The sequence below is a fragment of the Neomonachus schauinslandi genome, chromosome 7, assembly GCF_002201575.2.
Source record: "Neomonachus schauinslandi chromosome 7, ASM220157v2, whole genome shotgun sequence".
In the NCBI taxonomy this organism is placed as follows: domain Eukaryota; kingdom Metazoa; phylum Chordata; class Mammalia; order Carnivora; family Phocidae; genus Neomonachus; species Neomonachus schauinslandi.
In genome coordinates, this window is record NC_058409.1 from 2,902,297 (window position 1) to 2,916,890 (window position 14,594).

Here is a 14,594-nt window from a genome sequence, read left to right on the forward strand (position 1 = left end):
TAATTTAATATACAAATACATTGGGAAGTGATTGTGGGATTCCACAATTTTTTCTAGCTGCTACCTAAGGATCTGAGGGCTGAGGGCTTCTAATTAGCCCTCATCTGGAGGCTGACAGGTAAGTTAATCAGTGGCCTTCCAGAAGCCTGAGCGGGTGTGTGGGCACCCACTTCTTCTCCCAGCTCACTGCAGTAATAAAACCAAGTCCCCAGTTTCTCCTTGGTGAAGTTTGTTCACTCATCTATCACCCCATCCTTTAAAAAGGGCTAAAAATCAGGAGACTGGCTTCTTTATGATATCCTCTGGGCATTGGTGGGACTCAGAATTTATGAGTCCCCAGAATCACAGAGAACAAAGATCTTGCTTCAAATGGGTGCACAAGAACTTCCGGTGGATATTCCCTTAGAAAGGCACAGAGCAAGTAGGTGAAAACACAGCATTTAATTTCTCCCTGGAAGGGGAGAGACTTTATATCAATGTTCAGATTTTCCCAGATGCTACCCAAAGGTCAATATTCAAATTAACCTTCATCTGGGAGCTAAAAAAGCAGGCAATTTGTAATCCTCCAGGAGTTAGATTAGGCACATAGTTACCTCCTCTGCCTTTGGGGCACTGATGGGATTTGGTACACCCCAACATCCTGGAACCGCTAAGAACAAAGCTTCTCCACTACCTCTCTCCCCATGTTCCTGGCAACTACTATTCTTTTATTTCTGTGAGTTTAACTCTTAGATTTCACATAAAAGTGAGATCATACAGTATTTGTGTATCCTGTCTCACTTATTTCCCTTAATATAATGTGTCCCAGGTTTATCCATGTTGGAACAAATGAGAGGATTCTGGCATTTTTCATGACTAAATATTGATGTATAAATATTATATCTGAGTATATAAATATATATGAATATTATAAATATATAAAATATATTAATATATATGACTGTTGTTTAGCCATACATACATATATTACTTATATGTCAGAAATGTAAATCTCACATCTATAGGGCCACTGATGTGCATTTAGGTTATTTTCACACCTTGATATTGTGAATAATTCCACAACAAATATATTTTGACAAATGTCTTTTTGAGACTGTAATCTCATTTCCTTTGGATATATATTCAGAAGATTATATTCAGAGGATTTATGGATCATTTGGTAGTTCTATTTTTAATATTTTGACAAAACTCCATTAAGTTTTCCATATTGATTGTAAAAATTTATACTATTCTCCACATCAACACTTTTTATGTCTTTTCTATTTGATAACAGCCATCCTAGCAGGTCTTACAGAGGTCTCGTTGTCACTTTGATTTGCATTTCTTCTATGACTAATGATATTAAACAGCTTTATATACTAGTCCATTAGTATTTCTTCCTGGTAAAATACCTATTCAGATTTTGCCCATTTTATAATTGTGTTGTTATTTGTTATTGATTTGTTCGTGTTCCTTATACATTTAAGATATTAGCCACTTATCAAATATATAGCTTGCAAATATTGTCTCCCATTCTGTAGGTTACTGTTCATTTATAGAATATTTTTTTTTGCTAGGCAGAAACAGTATATTTTGACATAGTCACATTTATTTAGTTGTGCTTTTGTTGCATTTGCTTTTGGTACTATACCTATAATATAATTGCCAAGACCAATGCCAAGGACCTTTTCTCCTGTGTATTCTAGATTTTTACAGATTCAGTCTCATATTTAAATCTTTAATTAAAGACACCAAAAGCTTTGAGAATTTGAGTCTCTCCCTGTCATATCTTGAGCATGTTAGTTCATCTGTAGACTTGGTTCACTCAGATGCAAAATGACACTGAGAGTGTCACCACCCATCTGGTGCTGCCAAGTGGAATCAGAAATATGCTGTGGGAAAGCACCAACACTTGGTCCAGTTGATGTCAGCGATTACACTTTAGCTATTGGAACTTCTCTGTATGGGTAATGCAGGTTTGAAGAACACATTTCTGAACCACACTGTAGCTTACCACTACCTGATGCCCATCAAGCACTGACTAACCTGAGGAGGATTTACAAGGAATTGGAGAAAGACAAAGGTGGAGTAAGAGGATCCTAGGTTAGTCCTGTCCTATGAACACTAGATAACTACCAAATCATCCTAAATACCCCAGAAATCAAGTGGAAAACTGACAGAAAACCACAACTAAGGGGAGAAAAGAGGCCACATTTAAGAAGGAACAAGAGACATAACTGGTTTTTCTAACAAACAGAAGAAGGAAAGGGTTAGACAAAATTCCAAGATGGAAGAATTTGTATTAAAAGAAAGAATATATAAGACCATAGCCAGAGATCTAAGCAAAATAGATAATAAGTAGCATGCCTGATGGAAAGTTTAAAGCCAAAATCATAAGAATACACACTGGCTTGAGAAAAGAATAGAAGACATCAGTGAGACCTTTATCACAGAAAGAAAACATTAAAAAGAATTATCAAATTCTCGAATAGTGGGGTTTTTTTTTGATGTAGTGTTCCATGATTCATTGTTTGCATATAACACCCAGTGCTCCATGCATAACGTGCCCTTTTAATACCCATCACCAGGCTAACCCATCCCCTCACCCTCTCCCCTCTAGAAACCTCAGTTTGTGTCTCAGAGTCCATAGTATCTCATAATTTGTCTCCCCCTATGATTTCTCCCCCTTCATTCTTCCCCTCCTGCTATCTTCTTGTTTTTTTTTAACATATAATGTATTATTTGTTTCAGAGGTACAGGTCTGTGATTCAACAGTCTTGCACAATTCACAGTGCTCACCATAGCACATACCCTCCCCAATGTCTATCACACAACCACCCATCCCTTCCACCCCCCACCACTCCAGCAACCCTCAGTTTGTTTCCTGAGATTAAGAATTCCTCATATCAGTGAGGTCATATGATACATGTCTTTCTCTGATCGACTTATTTCGCTCAGCATAATACCCGCCAGTTCCATCCACGTCTTTCCAAATGGCAAGATATCATTCTTTTTGATGGCTGCATAACATTCCATTGTATATATATACCACCTCTTCTTTATCCATTCATCTGTCGATGGACATCTTGGCTCTTTCCACAGTTTGGCTATTGTGGACATTGCTGCTATAAACATTGAGGTGCACGTACCCTTTCGGATCCCTCCTTTTGTATCTTTGGGATAAATACCCACTAGTGCAATTGCTGGATCGTATGGTAGTTCTATTTTCAACTTTTTGAAGAACCTCCATACTGTTTTCCAGAGTGGCTACACCAGCTTGCATTCCCACCAACAGTGTAGGAGGGTTCCCCTTTCTCCGCATCCCGACCAATATCTATCATTTCTTGACTTGTTAATTTTAGCCATTCTGACTGGTGTGAGGTAATCTCTCACTGAGGTTTTGATGTGGATCTCCCTGATGCTGAGCAATGTTGAGCAATTTTTCATGTGTCTGTTGGCCATTTGGATGTCTTCTTTGGAAAAATGTCTGTTCATGTCTTCTGCCCATTTCTTGATTGGATCATTTGTTCTTTGGGGTGTTGAGTTTAAGAAGTTCTTTATAGATTTTGGATACTAGCCCTTAATCTGATATGTCATTTGCAAATACCTTCTCCCATTCTGTCAGTTGTGTTTTGGTTTTGCTGACTGTTTCCTTTGTTGTGCAAAAGCTTTTTATCTTGATGAAGTCCCAATAGCTCATTTTTGCCTTGCTTCCCTTGCCTTTGGCGATGTGTCTAAGAAGAAGTTGCTGCGGCTGAGGTGAAAAGGTTGCTGCCTGTGTTCTCCTTTAGGATGTTGATGGACTCCTCTCACATTTAGGTCTTTCAACCATTTGGAGTCTATTTTTGTGTGTGGTGTAAGGAAATGGTCCAGTTTCATTCTTCTGCATGTGGCTGTCCAGTTTTCCCAAGACCATTTGTTGAAAAGACTGTCTTTTTCCACTGGACATTCTTTCCTGCTTTGTCGAAGATTAGTTGACCATAGAGTTGAGGGTCCATTTCTGGGCTCTCTATTCTGTTCCAATGATCTATGCAACTGTTTTTGTGCCAGTACCATACTCTCTTGATGACGACAGCTTTGTAATAGAGCTGGAAGTCTGGAATTGAGATGCCAACATCTTTCTTTCTTTTTCAACATTCCTCTGGCTATTCGAGGTCTTTTCTGGTTCCATACAAATTTTAGGATTATTTGTTCCATTTCTTTGAAAAAAAGTGGATGGTATTTTGATGGGGATTGCACTGAATATGTAGATTGCTCTAGGTAGCATTGACATCTTCACAATATTTGTTCTTCCAATCCATGAGCATGGAACATTTTTCCATTTCTTTGTGTCTTCCTCAATTTCTTTCATGAGTATTTTATAGTTTTCTGGGTACAGATTCTTTGCCTCTTTGGTTAGATTGATTCCTAGGTATCTTATGGTTTTGGGTGCAATTGTAAATGGGATCAACTCCTTAATTTCTCTTTCTTCTGTCTTGTTGTTGGTGTACAGGAATGCCACTGATTTCTGTGCACTGATTTTATATCCTGTCACTTGCCTGAATTCCTGTATGAGTTCTAGCAGTTTTGGGGTGGAGTCTTTTGGGTTTTCCACATAAAGTATCATATCATCTGCAAAGAGTGAGAGTTTGACTTCTTCTTTGCCGATTTGGATACCTTTTATTTCTTTTTGTTGTCTGATTGCTGTGGCTAGGACTTCCAATACTATGTTGAATAGCAGTGGTGATAGTGGACATCCCTGCCGTGTTCCTGACCTTAGGGGGAATGCTCTCAATTTTTCCCCATTGAGAATGATATTCACTGTGGGTTTGTCATAGATGGCTTTTATGATATTGAGGTATGTACCCTCAATCCCTATACTCGGAAGAGTTTTGATCAAGAAAGGATGCTGTACTTTGTCAAAAGCTTTTTCTGCATCAATTGAGAGGGTCATATGGTTCTTGTTCTTTCTTTTATTAATGTATTGTATCACATTGATTGGTTTCCGGATGTTGAACCAATCTTGCAGCCCAGGGGTAAATCCCACTTTGTTGTGGTGAATAATCCTTTTAATGTACTGTTGGATCCTATTGGCTAGTATTTTGGTGAGAATTTTTGTATCTATGTTCATCAAGGATATTGGTCTGTAATTCTCCTTTTTGATGGGGTCTTTGTACGAGTTTGGAAGTTTTCCTTCCATTTCCAACAGTTTCAGAAGAATAGGTATTAATTCTTCTTGAAATGTTTGGTAGAATTCTCCTGGGAAGCCATCTGGCCCTGGACTTTTGTTTGTTGGGAGATTTTCGATGACTGCTTCAATTTCCTTAGTGGTTATAGGTCTGTTCAGGTTTTCTATTTCTTCCTGGTTCAGTTTTGGTAGTTGATACATCTCTAGAAATGCCTCCATTTCTTCCAGGTTATCGAATTTGCTGGCATAGAGTTGCTCATAATATGTTCTTATAATTGTTTATATTTCTTTAGTGTTGGTTGTGATTGCTCCTCTTTTATTCATGATTTTGTTGATTTGGGTCCTTTCTCTTTTCTTTTGATGAGTCTGGCCAGGGGTTTATCAATCTTGTTAATTCTTTCAAAGAACCAGCTCCTGATTTCATTGATCTGTTGTACTGTTCTTTTGGTCTCTATTTCATTGATTGCTGCTCTGATCTTTATTATATCTCTTCTCGTGCTGGGTTTAGGCTTTATTTGTTGTTCTTTCTCCAGCTCCTTTAGGTGTAGGGTTAGGTTGTGTATTTGAGAACTTTCTTGTTTCTTGAGGGCTTGTATTGCTATATAATTTCCTCCTAGGACTGCCTTTGCTGTATCCCAAAGATTTTGAATAGTTGTGTTTTCATTTTCATTTGTTTCCATGAAATTTTTTAATTCTTCTTTAATTTCCTGGTTGACCCATTCATTCTTTAGTAGGATGCTCTTTAGCTTCCATGTATTTGAGTTCCTTCAAACTTTCCTCTTGTGATTGAGTTCTAGTTTCAAAGCATTGTGGTCTGAAAATATTCAGGGAATAATCCCAATCTTTTGGTACGAGTTGAGACCTGATTTGTGACCTAGGATGTGATCAATTCTGGAGAATGTTCCATGGGCACTAGAGAAGAATGGGTATTCTGTGCTTTGGGATGGAATATTCTGAATAGATCTATGAAGTGCATTTGGTCCAATGTGTCATTTAAAGTCTTTAATTCCTTGTAGATCTTTTGCTTAGATGATCTGTCCATTTCAATGAGGGGGTGTTAAATTACCCCGCTATTATTGTATTATTGTCAATGTGTTTCTTTGCTTTTGTTTTAATTGCTCTATATAACTGGCTGCTCCCATGTTAGTGGCATAGATATTTACAATTGTTAGATCTTCTTTTTGGATAGACCCTTTAATTATGATATAGTGTCCTTCCTCATCTCTTATTATAGTCTTTGGTTTAAAATCTAATTTGTCTGATATAAGGATTGCCACCCCAGTTTTCTTTTGGTGTCCATTAGCATGGTAAATGGTTTTCCACCCCCTCACTTTCAATCTGGGGGTGTCTTTGGGTCTAAAAGGAGTATCTTGAAGACAGCATATCGATGGGTCTTGTCTTTTGTCCCATCTGATAGCCTGTGTCTTTTGATTGGGGCATTTAGCCCATTTACATTCAGGGTAACTATTGAAAGATAGGAATTTAGTGCCATTGTATTGCCTGTAAGGTGACTGTTACTGTATATTGTCTCTGTTCCTTTCTGGTCTATGTTGCTTTTAGGATCTCTCTTTTCATAGAGGACTCCTTTCAATATTTCTTGTAGGGCTGGTTTTGTGTTTGCTAATTCCTTTAGTTTTTGTTTGTCCTGGAAGCTTTTTATCTCTCCTTCAATTTTCAATGACAGCCTAGCTGGATATAGTAATTTTGGCTGCATATTTTTTCTCATTTAGTGCTCTGAATATATCCTGCCAGTCCTTTCTGGCCTGCCAGGTCTCTGTGGATAGGTCTGTTGCCAATCTAATGTTTGTACCATTGTAGGTTACAGATCTCTTCTCCTGAGCTGCTTTCAGGATTTTCTCTTTGTCTCTGAGACTCGTAAGTTTTACTATTAGATGTCGGGTGTTGACCTATTTTTATTGATTTTGAGAGGGGTTCTCTGTGCCTCCTGGATTTTGATGCCTGTTTCCTTCCCCAAATTAGGGAAGTTCTCTGCTATAATTTGCTCCAATATACCTTCTGCCCCTCTCTCTCTCTTCTTCTTCTAGGATCCCAATTATTCTAATGTTGTTTTGTCTTAAGGTATCACTTATCTCTCGAATTCTGCCCTCGTGATCCAGTAGTTGTTTATCTCTCTTTTTCTCAGCTTTTTTATTTTCCCTCATTTGTTCTTCTATATCACTGATTCTCTCTTCTGCCTCATTTATCCTAGCAGTTAAAGCCTCCATTTTTGATTGCACCTCATTAATAGCCTTTTTGATTTTGACTTGGTTAGATTTTAGTTGTTTTATTTCTTCAGAAAGGGTTTCTCTAATAACTTCCATGCTTTTTTCAAGCCTAGCTACTATCTTTAAAATCATCATTCTGAATGCTAGTTCTCACATCTTAATAATGTCTGTATTGATTAGGTCCCTGGCAATCAGTACTGCCTCTTGTTCTTTTTTTTGTGGTGGTTTTTTCTGTCTTGTCATTTTGTCCAGAGGAGAATAGATGAATGAGAGAACAAAATGCTAACAGGGTAACAACATCCCCAGAAAATATAAGAAAAGACCTGAAACTGTGGGAAAAGAAAGGGAAAGAAAGAACAAAGAAAAAAAAAAAGAAAAAGTAAAAGATAAAAACAAGCAAAAACAAAACAAAACAAAACAAAACAGGATATGATCAAATATGATCAGGCTGGTTCAAAGATCAGTGCCACACACTAGGTTTTGGGCGTATTTTGGTCTGTTAGATGAAAGTGCCTCCCAAAATTTTAAAGAATGAAAAACTTATATATGTACAAAAATAAGGGTTAATATGATGAAGGGATGGAATATGACTGTAAAGATGAAAATTATAAAAGATTTTATACAAGGAATTGATAAGATAAGCAGTTGGGTGAAAAAAGAAAGAAGAGGATTTAAAAAAAAAGGGAGAGAATGTGATTAGGCAGGAGACTAGACCAAAGCCATACACTAGAGATTATGCTATATTTTGATCTGTTAGAAGAAATTATATCCCAAAATTTCAAAGAGAGACCAACTTATATATATATATGCCAAAAATAATATGGCATATATATATATGCCATAATAACTATTATGAAGGGATAGAATATGACTCTAAGAATGAAAAATAAAAAAGAATTTTTAAAAAAAGATTGATAAGATGTTGGATGAAAAAGGGGAAAAGAAAAATTAAAAATAAAAAAGAAAGTTAAAAAAATTAACTTTGAAAGACTAAAGAATCATGGTAAAAAAGCCATGGATTCTATGTGCAGTATTCCCCTAGTGCTGGAGTTCTGCTGTTCTCATTGATATGTAAACTTGGTCTTGGCTGGCTGTTCTCCCTGATCTTCTGGGGGAGGGGCCTGTTGCCATGGTTCCCAAATGTCTTTGCAGGAGGTGGAATTGACCCGCCCTTGCTGGTCTGGGCTAAGTAATCTGCTCAGGTTTGGTCTCCGGAGCTTTTGTTCCCTGCAAGCTTTCGGTACAGCTTTGGAGGCCAAGAGTGAAAATGGCGGCCTCTCAATCTCCGCCCCAGAGGAGCCGAGAACTTGGGGCCCCACTCCTCAGTGTGCCCCCAGAGAAAAGTAGTCAGTCACTCCTGTCTCCCCGGTCTCCGGCCGCACTCTGTGCTCACCCGGCCTATGGCCGAGCGTTTCTCTCTGGCACCCCACTCGGCGTGGAGTCTCCAAACCCAGCAGATCCCTGTGGTGCGCTCCTGCGCCGCTCCTCCCGGGGGAGGAAGGGGAGTCTCCCCAGATCTACCGCTTGTTGGGTCCCTGCTGGAGAAGCAGTGGCCCGACTGTGCCGTGGATCACGGTTTATGACAACCCTGAGCTGAGAGCCCGCTCCTCGGCTCCGTCTCTGCAGCTGGCTTCCCCGCTCTGATATCTGATACCTGGGAGCTCTGCCGCACTCAGGCACCCCCGGTCTTTCTGTGACCCCGAGGGTCCTGAGACCACACTGTCCCATGAGGGTTCCACCACCCACTTAGCCATTGGAGCTACATCCCTCAGCAGAAACTGCCTTCTAAAAGTTCCGATTTTGTGCTCCGTGGCTCTATCACTTGCCAGAAGCGGCCGACGGAGGTCCCCTCTCCTGCCATCTATCCTCTGGAATATCACCTCAGATTCACTTCTCTGCACGTCCTACCTTCCAGAAAGTGGTCGCTTTTCTGATGAGAGAGTTGTTGCTCTTCTTTTCTTCAATCTCCTATTGAGTTTGTAGGTGTTCAGAATGGTTTGATCCCTATCCAGCTGAATTCCTGGGACCAGATGAAATCCAGGTCTCCTACTCCTCCGCCATCTTGCTCCTCACAGGCCCTAGGTAGAAATTTAACCAAGGAGATGAAAGATCTGTATGTGGAAAACTATGACATTGATGAAAGCAATTGAAAAATATGCAAATAAATGGAAAGATATTCTGTTTATAGATTAGAAAAATTAATATTTTTAAGATGTCCAAATTCCCCAAAGCAAAAAACAGATTAAACATAATCCTTATCAATAGAAATTTTTCTAAAGATGACCCACAGATAGCTAACAGAAATACACACACACAAAATGCTCGACATCACTAATCATCATAGAAATGTAAATTAAAATCACAATGAGATAATACCTTCAACTGTTAGAATAGCTTTCCTCAAAAAAAGAAGAAATAACCAGTGTTGGTGAAGTTTGGAGAAAAGGGAGCTCTCATGCATTGTTAGTGGGAACGTAAATTGGTGCAGCCACTATGGAAAACAATATGGCAGTTTTCCTCAAAAAAAAAAGGGGGGGCGCCTGGGTGGCTCAGTCGTTAAGTGTCTGCCTTCGGCTCAGGTCATGATCCCAGGGTCCTGAGATCAAGCCCCACATCGGGCTCCCTGCTTGGCAGGAAGCCTGCTTCTCCCTCTCCAACTCCCCCTGCTTGTGTTCCCTCTCTCACTGTGTTTCTCTGTCAAATAAATAAATAAAATCTTAAAAAAAAAAGAAATATATGATCCAGCAACTCTACTTCTGGGTATTTAACCAAAGATAATAATAATAATAAAAAACAAATATAATAAAACTAATTTAATAAGATATATGCACTCCCATGTTAATTGTAGCATAGTTATAATAGCCAAAATATGGAAAAAAAATGTCTACTGATTGAATAAAGAGATGTGGTGTGTATATATATATATATATGTATGAAATTCTACTCAGCCATAAATTCTACCCAGCCACCCCATCCCTCCCACACCCCACCACTCCAGCAGCCCTCATTTTGTTTCCTGAGATTAAGAATTCCTCATATCAGTGAGATCATATGATACATGTCTTTCTCTGATTGACATATTTTGCTCAGCATAATACCCTCCAGTTCCAACCATGTTGTTGCAAATGGCAAGATTCAATTCCTTTTGATGGCTGCATAATATCCCATTGTGTATATATATATATATATATATATATATATATATATATATATATATATATATATACCACCTCTTCTTTATCTATTCATCTGTTGATGGACATCTAGGCTCTTTCCATAGTTTGGCTATTGTGGACATTGCTTCTATAAATATCAGGGTGCACGTACCCCTTCGGATCCCTACATTTGTATCTCTGGGGTAAATACCCAGTAGTGCAATTGCTGGGTCATAGGGTAGCTCTATTTTCAACGTTTTGAGGAACCTCCATACTGTTTTCCAGAGTGGCTGCACCAGCTTGCATTCCCACCAACAGTGTAGGAGGGTTCCCCTTTCTCCACAACCCCACCAACATCTGTCATTTCCTGACTTGTTAATTTTAGCCATTTTGACTGGTGTGAGGTGGTATCTCATTGAGGTTTTGATTTGGATTTCCCTGATGCGGGAGCGAAGATACGTGTATTCTTAATCTTATTTATTCACTTCAGTCTTTTGATTTGGTTGATTTCCTTTGGTGTGCAAATCTTATTTGACATAATCCCAATAGTTTATGTTTGCTTTTGTTTCCATTGAGTAGGAAGACATATCTAGAAAAATATTGCTAAGGCAGATCCTTAGGATATTCCTGTCTATGTTTTTTAAGGGATTTTATGGTTTCAGATAATATATTCATATTTTTAGTTTATTTTCATTCAATCTATTTTTCTGTATAATGTAAGAAGGTGGTCCAGTTTTACTCTTTTGCATGAAACTATGAAGTTTTCCCGACACCACTTACCAAAGAGACAGTCTTTTCCCCATTGTATAGTCTCATCTTCTTTGCTGTAGATTAATTGAACATATCAGTATGTCTTTATTTCTGAGATCTTCATCCTGTTCCATTTTGTAGGTCTATTTTTATGTCGTTACCATACTATTTTTATTACAATAGCTTTGTAGTATATCTTGAAATCTGAGATTATTTTACTTCCAGCTGTTTTTGTTTCTCTCAAACTTGCTTTGGTTATTTGAGGTCTTTTGTGGCTTCAATTATTTTTGTTCTCTGAAAAATCTATTGCTATTTTGACAGGGACTGCATTAAATCTATAGATTGCTTTGGGTCATATGGGCACTTTGACAATATCAATTTTTCCAAGCCATTAGTGAGGTGTATCTTTGCACTTGTTTGTATCATTGTTAATTTATTTCATTAATCTTTTACAGTTTTCAGAGTACAGGTCTATCACCTCCTAGGTTAAGCTTATTTCTACATATTTTATTTTTCTCAAGCAATTATAAATGAAATATAAATTTTTAAGTTTCTTTTCTGCTACTTCATTATTAGCTTATAGTAGTGCAAAATATCTCTGTATATTAATTTTCATCCTGTGACTGTTGAGTTGCTTTTTTGTTCTAGTATTATTTTGGTGGTCTTTGAGGTTTACATCTATAGCATCCTATCATCTACAAATGCTGACAATTTTACGTCTTCCTTACCAATTTGATTGCCTTTTTTTTTCTTGTCAGATTGCTGCAGCTAGAATTTCCAGTATTATGTTGAATGAAAATGATGACATTAAAATCATCATCTTGTTCCTGATCTTAGAAGAAAGCTTTCAGCTTTTACCTATTGAGTATGATGTGAGTGATGGGTTTATCATATACGGTTTTATTATGTAAAGTATGTTTCCTCTAAATTGACTTCGTTGAGAGTATATATTATGAACAAGTGTTGAATTTTGTCAAATGTGGTTTCTGCATCTATTGAAGTAATCAAATGGTTTTATTCTCAACTTTGTTAATATGCTGTATAACAATGAAGTATTTGCAGATATTGGATATCTTGCATCCTTTAAATATATTCCACTCGATCATTGTGAATGATCCCTGTAATTTATTGTTGAATTTTTTCTAATATTTTGTTGAAGATTTTTCATCTATATTCATTAGGGATATTGGCCTGTAGTTTGTTGTTGTTGTAGTGTTATTGTCTAGTTTTGGTATTAGGTTGATGCTGACCAAGTAGAATAAATTTGGATTTTTTGTTTGTTTGTTTCTCTTCCATTTTTGGAAAAGTTTGAGGAGAACAGGTATTAACTCATTAAAATGTTTGGTAGAATCTGTCTGTGAATTAATCTGGTCTTGGACTTGTGTTTGTGGGGAGATTTTAATTATTGATTCAATTATATTACTAGTATTTGGTGTGTTCAAATTATCTATTTCTTCCTGATTCTTTTGTGAGGTATTGCATGTTTCTAGAAATTTATCCTTGTTCTAGGTTGTCCAATTTGTTGTCATATATTTTTTTCATAATATTATCTTATAATTATTTCTATATCTGTGGTGTTGGTTGTTATTTCCCCAATTCATTTTTTTATTTTTACTAATCTGAGTCATCGCTCTTTTTTTTTTCTTGATGACTCTGGCTAAAAGTTTATTAATGTTACCTTATCAAAAATAGCCCTTGAGTTCATTGATTTTCTCTTTTCTTTTTTATTTATTTTTCTTTTCTTTTAGTTTCTATTTCATGTATTACCTTCTGATCTTATTATTTACTCTCTGTTTTGGACTTTGATTCTTCTTCTTCTAGTTCCTTCAGGCTAAGATTAAACTGTTTATTATTTGAGTTTTTCTTGTTTCTTGAAATAGGCAAGTATTGGTGTAAAATTCTGTATTAGAACTTATTTCACAGTGTCCAAAAAATTTTGAACAATTTGATTTAATTTTCATTAGTCTACATGTATGTATTTATTTCTTTGATTTCTTCGTTGACCATTTTTTTAATGGCATGCTATTTAGCCTCCACACATGTGTGTTGTTTCCAGTTTATTCCTTGTTATTTATTTTCATTTTCCAATGGTTTGGGTTGAAAAAGATGCTTGATATAATTTAAATCTCCTTAAATTTATTGAGACTAGTTTTTTGGCATAACTTGTGATCTCTCCTGGAGAATGTTCCATGGGCACTTTAGAAGAAGGTATATTCTGTTGGTTTGGGATGGAACGTTCTGTGTATATCTGTAAAGTTCTCTGGTCTAACATGTCATGTGAAGCCTCTGCTTTTTTTCCAATTTTCTATCTTGATAATCTATCATTTGAACTAAGTGGGGTTTTATTTATTTATTTATTTATTTATTTTTAAATTTTATTTTATTTTATTATGTTATGTTAGTCACCATTCAGTACATCATTAGTTTTTGATGTAGTGTTCCATGATTCATTGTTTCCATATAACACACAGTGTTCCATGCAGTACATGCCCTCCTTAATACCCATCACTGGGCTAACACATCCTCCCACCCCGCTCCCCTCTAAAACCCTCAGTTTGTTTCTCAGGGTCCATAGTCTCTCATGGTTCATCTCCCCCTCTGATTCCCCCACTTCATTTTTCCCTTCCTTCTCCTAATGTCCTCCATGCTATTCCTTATGTTCTACAAATAAGTGAAACCATATGATAATTGACTTTCTCTGCTTGACTTATTTCACTTAGCATAATCTCTTCCAGTCCCATCCATGTTGATGTAAAAGTTGGGTATTCATCCTTTCTGATGGCTGAGTAATATTCCATTGTATATATGGACCACATCTTCTTTATCCATTCATCTGTTGAAGGGCATCTCAGCTCTTTCCACAGTTTTAAAGTCACTATTATTATTGTTTTACTGTCAATTTCTCTTTTTATGTCTCTTAATATTTGCTTTATGTATTTAGATGTTCCAATGTTGGGTGCACAGATATGTACAATTGTTATATCCTCCCTTGGATTTATTCCTTTATCATTATATGATGGTCTTCTTTGTCTCTTGTTGCTCTCTCTCTCTTTTTTTTTTTTTTTTAAGTTTTAGGTTTCATTGTTTGGCATTTTTTTTTTTTTTGGCTTTCATTTTTACATAGAATATTTTTATTTCATCCCCTCAATTTATCTTGTAATGGTCTTAAGTTCTGAAATGAGTATCTTATTGGAAGCATATAAATGGATTGTATTTTTTTAACTATTCAGTCACACAGTATTTTCATTTTATCATTCAACCATTTACATTTCAAAGAATTATTGATAGGTATTTTGCTATTGCTATTTTGCTATATTA